General features: G+C 50.8%; 1 protein-coding gene across 1 annotated transcript in view; it reads right to left on the minus strand.

The window, feature by feature from the left end:
• Positions 1 to 14,075, minus strand: part of LDLRAD3 (low density lipoprotein receptor class A domain containing 3) — a 220,428-nt gene that overhangs the window by 135,759 nt on the left and 70,594 nt on the right. The window lies entirely within an intron of this gene.

Here is a 14,075-nt window from a genome sequence, read left to right on the forward strand (position 1 = left end):
CCAAAGCTTCAGCCAATGACTTAAACTTCTCCAAGCCTCAATTCCTCATCTGTAAAATGGGCATACCGGCAGGACTGACCTCTTGGGGCAGTTGTGAGGACTGAATGAGACCAGCCACACAGAGTCTGCGTATAGCGGTGGTCCCCAGTTCCAAGTTTTACAGTCTGACCCCACAGGCCCCTGCAGTAATAGGCTCACCCCCTTTCCGCATAAGCCTCAACCAACCTAAACCCATTGGCACAGGTGTATGCCCCGTGCCTAAAAACCATTCTGCATTTTCACAAAGGGAAGGACATTTGATTTTAAATCACAGGCATCGGTAATTGTAACAGGGGATGGAGAAGGTCAAAAGTCACTTGGCAGATAAGAAAACTAAAGCCCAGAAAAACCAGAGGGCATCCCCAGGGCAAAAGTTCCTTCCTTGCCACAAAGCACACTAACCAGGAGGACCAGAGGCTCACGTCCTTTACAGGGCTCTGGCTTCTCCTCTGAGCTCAGGCACCAAGACTGTGAAGGAAGAGCTGAGCAGGGGAGGGCTGAAGGTGCTGTGTGCCACCCCCCCACCCCCGGAGCTGAGCTAAGCTCAGTGAGTGTCCCTACAAGCCTGGAATTAAGCGGAGAAGCTGCTGAAGCTGCCGGGTGCCCCGTGTTCCTGAGCATGAAATCCGCTCATTAGCCTCTGCCTCTCGTCTTTAAATCCGAGCAAAATATCCGCATGATGGCGGAGCTGATAATAACAGGTATCTACACCAAGGCTTGGAGAGAGAGAGAGAGAGAGAGAGAGAGAGAGAGAGACACGAGGCTCTCCCAGAGGTCACACCCCTTGAGACCCAAAGGAAAAGGAGAGAGCCTGGTGGAATATTTACCCTCAGAAGAATGATTGATTAACAAGGAGGAATGGGCTGAAAAGGATAGGAGGTCAGCCTGTTAAAGCAAATCTGGCGGGTGACCCCTTTAGAAGTCCTGAAGGAGAAGTTGTGTGCGTGTGTGTGTGTGTGTGTGTGTGTGCGCGCGCGCGTGTGTTACAGGTGGGAGGAATCCTATTTCTGCTTACCAATCCCATCTGGCTCCCCAGTAAGAGAAAATCAGCTCTGAGAGAGCAGTAGAAGATGGATACAAGAAGGAAAGCAAAGAATTGCTCCAACAAGTCCCCGTAAACAGTCATTGTTCTTTCATTGGTTCATCTAACAGATGTGTACTGAGCACCTTCCATGGGCTGGGAGTGGACACTAGTGTGGGGATAACAGCGAACAAGAAGTATGCAGGGCCCTTCTGTTGTCCTGAAGCTTCTAATGTTACCTAGAAGATGGCACCTACCACTCTTGATGGCAACTGCTGGTTAGGAAGGCAAAGGCAGAGAAGGGTTATGAGGAACAAGGCAGCATATGTATCTAGAATGAAGAGGAAGATCCAGAAGGCTTCTGGGCAGGGATCTTGTTATAGAATGAGAGGTTCTGTCTGTCCATCCATCCATCCATCCATCATCCAACTATCCATCTATCCATCCATCCATCCATTTATCCATCCAACCACCCATCCATCTTCCCCCTTCTTAAGCAGCAGCGTCTGTTAATGTTTCACAGTTCTGTACTCCCAGCAGCAGGGAAGTCAAAGAACTGGGTGATGTCAATCCTATAAAATAACCATATCTCTGGGATGGTACCAGAGCAGTAGGTTTCTACATAGAAGGAAAGGAGAGCTCAGTAAAGTAAAATCAAATGCCCGACATCCATGCAGAGTCAAGCACAAAAAAAGAGCTTGCACCCCCTGCTCTGCTCAGCTGCATCATCCCAGCCTACCCTAAAATCCACTCAGAGAGACACTGTTTTGTTTCCTCCATTGTTTGTTTTGTTTTGATTGTACTCAAGTCCTCTGCAGTCATGCACAGGGGAGCTATGATACCACGCCTATGTAATTTTCCCAAAGGCCAGCCTCACATATTAAACTTTAAGGAGGACTGCTGATCAGTGGGAGCAAAACCCTGGCAGAATTAGCAAATTAAGTGAAGAAACAAATCTGCCTTTGTACTCCCACTGTCTGGAATGAAAAACAAAATATTTCTGAAATGCAGAACGCAGGGGGAGACCGGCTTAGGAAGGAGAACCCTAAGGAGGAGCGCAGGGGAAGAAGTGTGTTTCACATATGTATTGTATTCACAGTCATTCACACTTGCCAAGATTTGGTTTGTATCAGAGCATGACTACACAACCCACGGTTCATGTTTCTTCTGAAATACATCCTACAGAGCAAAGGGAAGAGTGGGACGTGATGGATGCTCTAGGAACCATGACGGTGGCCTTGTCTGCGAGGAGGGCTGACTGCTAGTATCAGGGTGACTGCTTGAAAAAGGGACCCCACAGCTCCTTGAATGTGCTCATACAATGTTTCCAGGTAGCCCCTGGCGTAACTCAAAGGGGCCTGGCTCCTAATGGTGCATGGCCCATGGGCAGGGTCAACGGCACTGAAGGAACGTTGCCCAGAATGGCATTGCCTAGACACCGTCTGCAGCCAAGAACAGGGCTGTCCTGGGGTAAGAGAGAGAGAGGATCCCAAGCAGACACTCTCCAGTCACTTGTGATTATTAGAGCAGTCAGGTCCCCGACACCCACCACTCACCGTGTCAAAGCACCCTCGAGTATATCCTTCTATTTACTACCTGTCCCACAGCTGGCAGTTAGTGAAGCTAGAACTTGAAGTCACCCAAAGCCTGAGCGGGTCTAAAAATAGGGAACTTGTTAGTACCTAAGGCACCCCAATGCTATCAGTAAAGAGTTCCAAAAAGCAGGTCTGGGCTCATCGTGCAAAACAAATTTCTGAGGACTCTCACCTAGGGTCATTGGAAGTGAGCTCCGTCCTAGAAAACGACGATCATGGTGCCGTTTGGAACTGCAGGTGCCGAGAAGAGAGCCAAGGGGGGAGGGGGCTTGTTAGGGAACTGGTCCAGCGCGGTTCTACTCATTCTGTCTGTTTACCACAGAACCCTCCGTGGAAAAGAAAATCTTAGGCAAACCAACTAGGTATTAAAAGAGAACACTATAGCTCCTTTGCTGTCACAGAGAACAGCCCGAGTCAAGTCCAAAGCCCCCTTTGCACTACTGTCCTCCGCCTCTCCACTGCGGCACAAAACCTTAGCACTCTAAGAAGCAAAGTCCAAAACATGGAGCGGCATCTCACTGCTCACTACAGATGAAAAGTCAGCCCCCAGGGGCACCTGGCTCAGTGGGTTAAGCCTCTGCCTTTGGCTCGGGTCATGATCTCAGGGTCCTGGGATCGAGCCCCATATTGGGCTCTCTGCTCAGCAGGGAGCCTGCTTCCCCCTCTCTCTCTGCCTGCCTCTCTACCTACTTGTGATCTCTGTCTGTCGAATAAATAAATACAATCTTTAAAAAAAAAAAAAGAAAAGAAAAGAAGAAGTCTGCCTCCAAACCAAACCAGACAGCTGGATCCCTGCAAATTCTTTCAGGTCTTTATAGCAGACAGTCTAGACATTAGTTCCTATAAATGAGGCAGCCTGACTCTTGGCATTTCTTTTTCAATCACCCTACAGCTACCTGATGAATGGACACGAAGATGATGGTGTGATTATTAATAATAGTAACTAACTCTTCCTAAGAGCTTAGTAAGTGTCCAGCATTGTCTACACACAGAAGTAGAAATGTATTTAAGCTCTGTGAGGTATCTGAGTATTCTCCATTTTTACAGATGAGGAAACTGAGGCACAGAGAGATTAAATAACTTGCCCAGTATGTAGAAGAACCAGGACAAACCCAGGCAGGTCTGTGTACCCCTGAAGCACTCCACACATGGCCTCCCGTGCAAAAATAATCAGCCATTAGGAAAGAAGAGCAGTCCATTATCCCACCTCCCAGAGATGCCCACTGTGAACGGCGATTTAATCTTGTTGGCTCTCCTTGTTGAGATTCACAAAGGCCGGGCACCTCTTGCTGAGAATTTCATTTCTGGTTGAGATGAAGTCATTTCCTTTCGGGAGCAGTGGAGGGACGGACCTGAGATCCACCCGTTTTCCTCAGGACACAATAAGCAGGAAAAGCACCATGAAGAAAACAATCACTAACCCTTCGCTCGCGGCCATCACGTCACAGGGGGCCCACTGGTCAGAATGCTCTGCTCTGGAGGCCAACACACTAGCTGGGGTGCTTCCCACCTGGTGGGGCTTCTCAGAAGGGATGCTGTGCTGGGCAGCCTTCCTTCCCTGATCTCGCGAGAGGCTGACAAGCTTCGTCTTCACTTCCCCCTTCATTGAGACTCACAGAACAAGTGAGTCCCCAGTGTCAAGAGCACAGGAACCCCAGGCTGCTGATGAAGATGCAGATTCCTGGGCCCCCCTCCTGGAGATTCTGTTTGGGGTCACCCCCAAATCTACGTGAACAGGTGAGGCAGTGACCTGCCAAGCCCACTTTAGGAAACACTGGTTGGGGAGTGTCCCTAAGAGCCCAAGAGCGCTGGGGTAGGGGTGCGGGAGAGGAGAGCGTCTTTCAGTTGCTGTTCACGAGAAAACTCAGGGAAACCTAGTTGTTTCAGTTTGGGGTTTGTGGTTTTTTTTTTTTTTTTTTTTTTGGTCAGTATTAGGTGGAGCAGGTTCCCCCTGAGCCATGGAGAGAACACTAGGACACTTATTCAGAAAAGGGATCAGCTGTGTCACTTGGGTCCGTCCAGTGACTGTCAGGCAGCAGGGGGCAAGCACTTATGCCCGTATAACCATGCCTTTAGCACAGGACGCTTCGAGCACAGGACAATGACAAGACCTGCATTTGCTGAATGTTTACCACATGACAGGTATTGTTTCAAGAGCATTCCAGAGAGCCACTGACTCTGCATAACCCAGTGAAGTGCCACTATTCCTATCCCATTTCACAGACACCACAGAGGAAGTATGGAGTGGGGCAGTAACTTGTCCGGGGCTGCACAGTGATGGGGGGAATGGGGGAGCCAGACCTCCCGTGAGATGCTCTTAGCCACTGACCAAACAAGGCAGTTGTGCTAAGACAGACCCATCCCTGGGGGACCCAGGTCTCCTCCAAAAGGCACCTTTGGCTCTAGGATATCCCACGGGCCTGGCAGAACCGCTCAAGGACCCACAGAGCAGTCAGAGGCTCTTCCTCCCCTCCTGTTCCTTCTCTCCTTATTCAAGAGCTAAACTACCATGGCTCTCCCTGCCTTCTGCTCCCACCCAGAGTATATCACCTGGGGGCCTAATCCCATCCTGGTGTCCGTGTCCAGCAGACTAGGTACTACAGCCTGAATCATAACTCTTATTCTGTGGCGTGTCCTCAAAGTCATGGTGGCCAGACATGCTCTTCCCCAAGTCACCATCAGAACCATGTCCCAGCATGCTGTGAAGAAGCTAACTGGGAAAGTGGAGAGGGGAGGAGGGGCTCACCTCCATTTCCACCCCAGGAGAAGCCCAGGGGAGGACCCGAGCGGCCACAGGGATGGGGAAGGGAGTGGGCACGGAGTTCGACCTTGAGTCAAACACCGGCAAGGTCACTGCTGTACCCCAGAAACATACCCCAACTATGGGCAGCAGGTGACACAGTCCCTCTCGCCCCTTCCTAGCATCAGACTAGCCAGTGTCCTCCATCCCAGGGAGCTGGGAACAGTCTCGGTTTGGTTTTTAAATGTCAGACAGCAAGTGGCCAAGGCCCGCCATGTTCTCCATCAGGACCATCTGCTCCCCGCCATGCGACACAGCCTCCCTCGGCTCCCCGCCACTGCCCGCATGCTGCCCGGGCTCTGCGAGCATTGTGAGAATCTGGGAGAGTGTCAAGGGGCAGGCTGTGCCAGGAGCTCGACAGAAAATGGCCCAGTGACAGGCAGGATAGTGATGGTGACGGGCTGGAGCAAGCTTCCCCTCTCGTTGGCCAAAATGTCCAAAATGGCCAAGAGAGAAAAATACATCACACTGGGTGACCACCCCAAAGTCACCATGTAAGCAGGCTGTCTTCCCTGAACACTTTCTCTTAGCACAGGAGGCCAATAAAAATCACCGGCTCATTGCCGAATCCCAAAAGAACTCGAGATGCCAACAACAACCCTTCCACCCGACAAGAGTCAACAGGAGCCAAGATGGTCTTTGGTTGGATCCCTGCATATTTAATCCCACTAAGAATCAGAGACACTGATGGCCTATTTGCCTCCACACCCTCATCCCCCCGGCCCGCCAGCCCCTCCAAATGAAGGGCACTGAGGACAGCAATAAGCAACTCAGGTACACAGGCAAGCCACACGTTTCCAAAGGACTCAAGAGAAGACCTTCTAATTTGGAATGAACCTGATGCCCCTCCAGGCAGTAGAATATGAAATACCCACATAGAACGGATCTCAGTCCCTTCCCTTTGTCCACTGATGCTAGAAAACCTTTTAGTCCTAAGTCATTCCCTCCATTTTACCGGACTCTTTACCAGAATCATACGTAGCAAAGGACATGATATTAACAATGTCAAAAGTTACAAGTTCCTGGGGCGCCTGGGTGGCTCAGTGGGTTAAAGCCTCTGCCTTTAGCTCAGGTCACGATCTCACGGCCCTGGGATGGAGCCCCACATTAGGCTCTCTGCTCAGCGGGGAGCCTGCTTCCTTCTTCTCTCTGCCTGCCTCTCTGCCTACTTGTGATCTCTCAGATAAATAAATAAAATCTTTAAAAAAAAAAAAAAAGCCACAAGTTCCTGAAATGCTTTTTTAAGAGGAGTATATAGTTAGCTTTTGACTTCAAAGATTCTCTCCAGCCCACCCTAACCCCCCACAGCTTCTCCCACTTTAAACCGTGGAAGACTACTCTTCTCAAATGTAACAGACTAATACATCTCTCTGGTCACGTGTCTGGGTTACATGAACGCACCACTTCCTCTTAATTATTACTTCCTCATCTGTCTCTGAATTTTTTAAGAAGCCATTAGGCAACTGCAAACTAGCTGTGTCACAGATGACAGCACAAGTCGGCCTAAAAATAAAAATAAAAATAAAAAGATTGCACGGTCACAGCCTGACTTGGATCAGCAAAATTTGTCTCGATGCGCCAGGAAAAAAAAAATTTTTTTTTGGCGTCCTGTGATTTTGCTGCCATTTAACTTTTATTAGCAATTATGGAGCCTGTTACCACCGATGACATCGTGCGGCTACAGCCAAGCCCTGGCAACAAGAGTGTGTCTCCACGATGGGGGCCCAGGAGACCGGGCCACACTCATTCTAGCGTGGGGAGGCTGGCAAGACAGAGCGAGGCTGGTATCTGTGCACAAATTGATTTAAAAGAGGACTCTAGGGCGCCTGGGTGGCTCAGTGGGTTAAGCCGCTGCCTTCGGCTCAGGTCATGATCTCAGGGTCCTGGGATCGAGTCCCGCATCGGGCTCTCTGCTCAGCAGGGAGCCTGCTTCCCTCTCTCTCTCTGCCTGCCTCTCCATCTACTTGTGATTTCTGTCAAATAAATAAATAAAATCTTAAAAAATAAATAAATAAATAAAAGAGGACTCCAAGATGACTCTGTGCCACTAACTTCTCGGCTGTCAACCACGTGAGCATGGAAGTCGGCAGCTCCCGAGAGAGTGGTGGCAGGTCCCCAGCAGCAGCTGGCTTCACCTGGGAGGGACAGAGGAAATGAGAAGGGGCCTGATGGGGTTTCTGGTAGATGCCATTCGAGGCTCCTTGTTGCCACTAGATAGGACTGGAATGACCCCAGCAGGGAGGTAGGAGGAGGGCCGTGACTCGTACGACGAAACTTTCCAAGAGCTGGGGCTGTTGGCTGACTCCAGAAACGCAAGAGCTGCTCTCCTCCAGGAAGAGACCAAACCGGACAAATTCCTCTCAGTTCTTCTCTGGGTTCTAGGGTACCTCACACCTCAACCTCTTCCCCTAAGCCGGAGTCTGGCGTCTCCTGTCCCAGTTCCAAGGGAGAGGCAGGAGGACCCTGGTAGAGAGTCTGATCCTTCTCACCCTCTAGGGGGCTCGATGGGGGCTCGAGAGCACATAGTTGGGATGGGGCTCCCCCATCCTGGGCTGCCCCACAGCACATCCCTCAAAACAAACATCATGGGGTCCCTGGGTTCAGTCTTCTGAAGATGGTTCAGGGAAGGGCAGGTGTTCATCGCTGACCTGAAGAGACACAGTACTTCTGAAGTAGAACCATCCATCTTCCTTAGCCTCGACAACCTGCTGGAGAGGAGGATCCACAGAGCACTTTCCAGGGCACGTCTGCTGACTACAGGAGCCCAACGAAGTCTGGATCAAAACTTCCCGTGCAACCCTGGAGACTCTCCCTTTCAGGGGATCATGTACAGCTGGGAGAGGCAGAAGATGGCAGAGTGAGTCTTATTCAGTGCCTGCTCGGCAGCAGACGTCAGCTCCTGCACATTGGATTTTCCCACACATCGTTTCACACCTGTTCCCATTTCACAGAAGAAGAAACTGAGGCTCCACCAAGGGACGGGACTAGCCAGGGGCAGAGCTGGGATCTAAACCAGAAATGTGACTCCATGCAGCCAGTAAGAGTAAGAGTAGAGCTAGCATTTACTGAGTGCATACTATGTGCCAGCAGCTACTTGAAAGGCTTTCAAGATTTTTTTAAAAATATTTTATTTATTTATTTGACAGACAGAGATCATAGATAGACAGAGAGACAGGCATAGAGAGAAGGGGGAAGCAGGCTCCCTGCTGAGCAGAGAGCCCGACGTGGGGCTCGATCCCAGGACCCTGAGATCATGACCCGAGCGAAGGCAGACGCTTAACCCACTGAGCCACCCAGGGACCCGGCTTTCAAGATTTTTTAAGCTCATTAATCCTCACAGGAATTCCATGTGATTTAAGGAAATGGAGGCAAAGGACCTCATCCAAGTCCCAAAGCGCACCTGTGACAGCGCCAGGACCCAAGCCAGGCAGCACGATTCCAGACCCAGACCCCGCCCCCGAGCGGCATCCGCACCCTGTCCTCAAGCACCCTAAGGAAAATGCACAGGTGGTGCATTTGTTAATTTGGAAATGTCACTCCTTTGGGCTGAGACACTGCATGCTAACGATCGGAGAAAATTGTACTTCACTGAATCCAACACACCACGGATTGCAAGGCATGCCACTATTTTACATACAACTAAGAAAGAAAAAACCTGGCCAAGTAGGACACCGTGTTCCCCTAGCCCATCCATCATAAGAGGTCTCTCCCCTCCAGAGATGGGAAAACATGAAGAGGTGGGTGTCTCAGAACGGAAGTACCGGAGGCCTTCGCATGAACAAGATGGTGGGATGCATGACAGGTGGGGCTTCTCTGGGTGCAGAAAGTATCCCAACGTGAAATCTGATCTTTCCGGACTACCTACCTGATGATCTGGACTTTTAGGTGCAAGTTCCCAGTTTAGAAACACTGGCAGCTCATCTGTGTTTTTGCTGTCCTTGAGCAGGACAGAGGAGACCTGCCGGACTACAGCTGGCAGGGCTGGGAGCCCTCCACCCTTCCCGCAGGTGGGCTGAATGGCGGGGAGCTAATGGCAGATGCAGTTAGAGCCCCTCCCAGTCCGGAGGCAGCTCAAGGTTGCCTACACACTGGGTTAGCAGTTCTCTTTCATCATGGAAATGGCCCAATCAAGATGCCTGGTGATAGAAGGAAGGCCACACAGAGCTGGCTTTTTAAAACATATTATTTTTCTCATATAATGCCCTCTCCCCAGGCTTTCAAACCACTCCTGCTCCTGTTCCATGACCATCATGTTACAAAGGGAAGGGTAAAACAAGCAACAACAAAACACCCCAACTGGAGGCCATGAGAAGCCACACTGCCCACAGGCCCCGCAGGGAGCTGTGGCCACTGTGGGCCACTGCACAGGCGTGACCTCCTCTATATTCACCTGGTGCCCCAGGTTGTGTCCGGGAACCTGTGAACGCGACCTTGCTTGGAAACACGGTCTTGGCGAACGGAACCTAGTTAAGAAGAGGTGATAATGGATTAAAGTGGACCTAATCCAGTGATGCGTGTCTTTTTAGGATGAGGGGAATCTCTACACAGAGACGGACGTCTAGGGAAAGGGGCCCATAAAGGCAGAGGCAGAAATCTGCAGGGTCGCACCCACAAGCCAAAGAAGTCAAGGAACGCCAGCAATGACGGAAGGGCCCTGGCCTGCAGAGTTTTTGGAGAGAGCATGGCACCTTGGCACCTTGACTTTGGACGTCCAACTTCCAGACCCATGAGAGAATGCCTCTGTGGCTGGAGGCCATCCATCCAGCTTGCGGTGTTCTGTTACCACAAGCCTAGCAAACAGATACACTAGGAGGGTTTCAGAGCACTGTGTGTTTCCCCATGTGGTATAAAACATCGCCAGCATCTTCAAACAGGGCCCTTTGGGAAAAGTTAGCATCAGGTCAAATTCATGTTAGGTCAAGCAGCGCTCAACGGGCCAGAAAGGTCTGCGTGCAGCTGTCGGTGACCACCTGGGAATTTAGGCTGTGATCCCAACACCTGGACTGAAAGGCTTGCCTCACCTGGGTGCAGGACACAGAGGGCATGCCCGGGGCGGGGGAGGGGGGCAGGAAGAGGACCAGGAAGACTGTGGCTTGTCCAAGTTCTAGGCCAAAAACCTTGCAGGCCGCTGTAGGGCACAGTGTGGGTTTCAGGCCAGTGTGGCGAAGGGCAGCAGGCGGGGGTGGGGGTGGTGGGGGAGATTGGACACTAAAGAAGGCTGTTTGGGCAATGAAGCAAAATGCCATCATCAAAATCCACTTAGACGCTTAATTGTGCGGGGCTGCAGCAGAGCTGGGAGCAAGTGGATGCGGCCACTCTGCGGGCGGGAGCCAACAGCAGGTCCATTAACCAGAGGTCCCCAACCGCGAGCAGGACAGCTCCCTCGAAAATTCCCTCCCTGCAGCCCCAAGAACTGACAGGCTCATCTCAGACCCTCAGATGTTTGTTTCTATCCCTTCTGCACTGGCTGCAGTGTGCAGCTGGCTCCCTAGGGCTCTCAGCTAAAGAGAATTTTGTAAGAGCTCACGACTGTGTTCTTTTGGCTCTTTAAAGCGAAAAGAAGATACTGACCCAGCAAAAGAAGGTGTTGCCATGGCTTAGGTTCTCCAGGGGAGAGCAGGAAGAGCGGGGGTGGAAGAGAAGGGAACGTGAGGTTCTAGAAGAAGGGAGCCAGGGGCGGGCTGGGCCAGTAATGCGCAGCATTGCACGGGCCAGGAATGGCACAATGGGCTTGGATTTCAGCAAGAATGCCACAGGGCTTACTGAGGGAATAATGTCGGTAGGCATCTACTGAATGCTTACCCCGTGCCAGGCACCCAGCTCCAAGCTTCGAACACAGCTCATTTAAGACAACGGTACCCTGTGGTCAGTAGAGCCGATCTTCTAGCACTGTTTGCTAGACCAGCAAACAGTGCCTATTGTTCAAGGTCAGCTCCTTTCCTACTGGCTCAGGGTCTAGACACGGCACCTACTGGCTTTGACATCACCCCTGGCGTGGGGACCACCCTTACCTCCCTTCGACAGATGAGGAACTAGGTACAGAGTCAGGTAAGACGGTGCCCAGGGCCTTGAAGGTCATACATGGAGGCTGGCCCAAGGACCCTGTCCCCAACTGTGGGATTTACGGTCTCACATTTGAGATGAAAACTGTTCAGTGAAGAGGGCGGGGAGGTGGGGGGGGCAGGGAGGGGCACGCCCGGAATTACCCAAGCTGTTTTAAAACAAGTATGTGAACAAACAAAAAGAGTTCAAAAAGGGGGGTCGTAAACACACAGAGAGGTCATCCCTCCCACGCAGGGATGCCACAGAGGAAGAGCGAGCTTTTGCTCTCAAGTGTTTAATGGACGGAGCATTAAACCGCAGCATACTCTCTAGACTCTTGCTGTAAGTTCCAGCTCAGTTTTGTGAAGCTTGATGTCTTCAGAAGGCTTTTGAAATTCAGCCCTTAACCACGGCGAGCCAGATCCTAGATCTGGAGGAAAAGGGGCGTCGCCACATGAGCAGGAGCGGAGGGCAGGGCTCCTGGGGAGGCACAGCGGCCCGGCGGGAAGAGGGTAATAAAGGGCCCATGACAGCCCGGATGGATTTAAGTGCCCCTGGGAAGTGGGCGCACCTGATTCCCGGGGCTGCCACCGCACAGTGCCGTACCCTGTGCAGCTTTAAGGAACAGAAGTTTATTCCCTCACATTTATGGAAAGAAGTCTGCCTCTGAGGTATCACCAGGGCTCCCTCCAAGACTCTGGTGGACGTCTTCCTGCCTCTCTTCCGCTTCTGGTGGCAGCGGTCAAAATGGGCATTCTGTGGCGCACAGCTACATTGCCCTGATCTCTGCCTCCGCCGTCAGCGGGCCTTCTTCCCTCATATTGTCACAGTGTCTTCTTACAAGGACGCCCATGACGCTGGATTAAGGGCCCACGCTACTCCAGTATGTCCTCGTCTTACCTAATTCATCCTCAATGATCCCAATTCCAAATAAGGTCCCTTTCTGAGGTACTGGGGCTTAGGGGTTCAACATATATTTCAGGAGATGGAATTCAACCTGTAACAACAGTACGAGTCTTATTTTCAAATGATTACAGAAAAGAAAACGCAGAAGCAGGATGCCTGTGAATGTCACCTGGGACACAGCAGTGGGGCTTCTGTCACTCACCACGTAACAATTTTTTTTAAAAGATTTTATTTCCTGGGGTGTCTGGGTGGCTCAGTGGATTAAGCCGCTGCCTTCAGCTCAGGTCATGATCTCAGGGTCCTGGGATCGAGCCCCACATTGGTCTCTCTGCTCAGCAGGGATCCTGGTTCCCCCCGCTCTCTGCCTGACTCTCTGCCTACTTGTGATCTCTCTCTCTCTCTCTCTCTCTCTGTCAAATAAATAAATAAATAAAACCTTTTAAAAAAGAAAAAAAAAAAGGTGATTTTATTTCCTTATTTGAGAGAGTGTGCAGCAGCATGAGCCAGGGTGGAGGAAGGGGGCAGTGGGAGAGGAACAAGCAGACTCCCCGCAGAGCAGGGAGCCCCAACACTGACCTCGGGGTGGGGGGGATGCCTTGGATGGGTTTTCTAGAGCTGTGGAGATAAAAGTGTTAGAATTCGGTGCCCTCCACAATAGAAATGTATCATCGCACCATCCCAGAGGCCAGAAGTCCAAAATGAAAGTGTCAGAAAGTGATGGGTTCCCTCTGAGGGGTGTGAGCAAGGTCCACACCAGACCTCTCTCTTTAGCATTAAATGGCCACCTTCTCTCTGTGTCTTCATAGTCTTTCTTCTGCTGTATCTCTGCATCCAAAACCCCCCTTTCTGTAAGGTCACAAATTTCCACTCCCTGGTCTTCTGGGGGAATTCTGGATGTGAGCCAAATACTAGTGACTTGGTGGAACAGGTGAATTACTGCGGACATTTTATATGGACAACACCTGTGACTCTCAGTTTTGTCCCCTCATCTCCGCCTGCCCTGTAGCACCCAGCTTACATGAAAACATTACATGTGGCGCCACCTAGAGGTAGAAGGTGAGAACGACGATCAAAAAGAAAGGAAGACTTTCTGCCCACCCCCCTCTCATTTCCTCCCCCTTCATCTTTCTTGTACATTCCTTATTCCAAACTTGACCTCTGAAGCCTCTCATGGATTTCAGCCATCACACCACAGCAATGAAAAGTCATGCTCAAGGAATGGCTGGAGACAGTAAAAGCAAGGAAAATTCAAGTTCCATTTTTGTACTTTTCTGTCTCTGGACTTGGAGAGCCATTAAAATCTTCCCATTGGACAAGATCCTTGAATTCATTCCCATCTCCTCTCCACCCCCACCAACACATGCACACGTGCATATATGCATGCACATATACTCAGCCTGAGATTTGAAAGTCTACGCATGCCTGATCAAAGACACCAATCAATTTCCTTTTTCAGATAAGACCAGTTTGTGACACAGAACTCAAACCTCAAGACCTCTCCCCCATGTGGTCAGGACACAGAGTGATAGCAGCTAAAATCTGACGCCACACTGGAAGGAGATCTTAAGGCTCGTGACTCTGGGTCACTTGTGAGTTTTGGAAATCTGGACGGCTGCTTTATTATGACAGCGCGTGTCAGTAATGATACTACCGTCTCTTCTTACAGAGACTC

Source organism: Mustela nigripes, chromosome 1, assembly GCF_022355385.1.
Source record: "Mustela nigripes isolate SB6536 chromosome 1, MUSNIG.SB6536, whole genome shotgun sequence".
Taxonomy (NCBI): Eukaryota; Metazoa; Chordata; class Mammalia; order Carnivora; family Mustelidae; genus Mustela; species Mustela nigripes.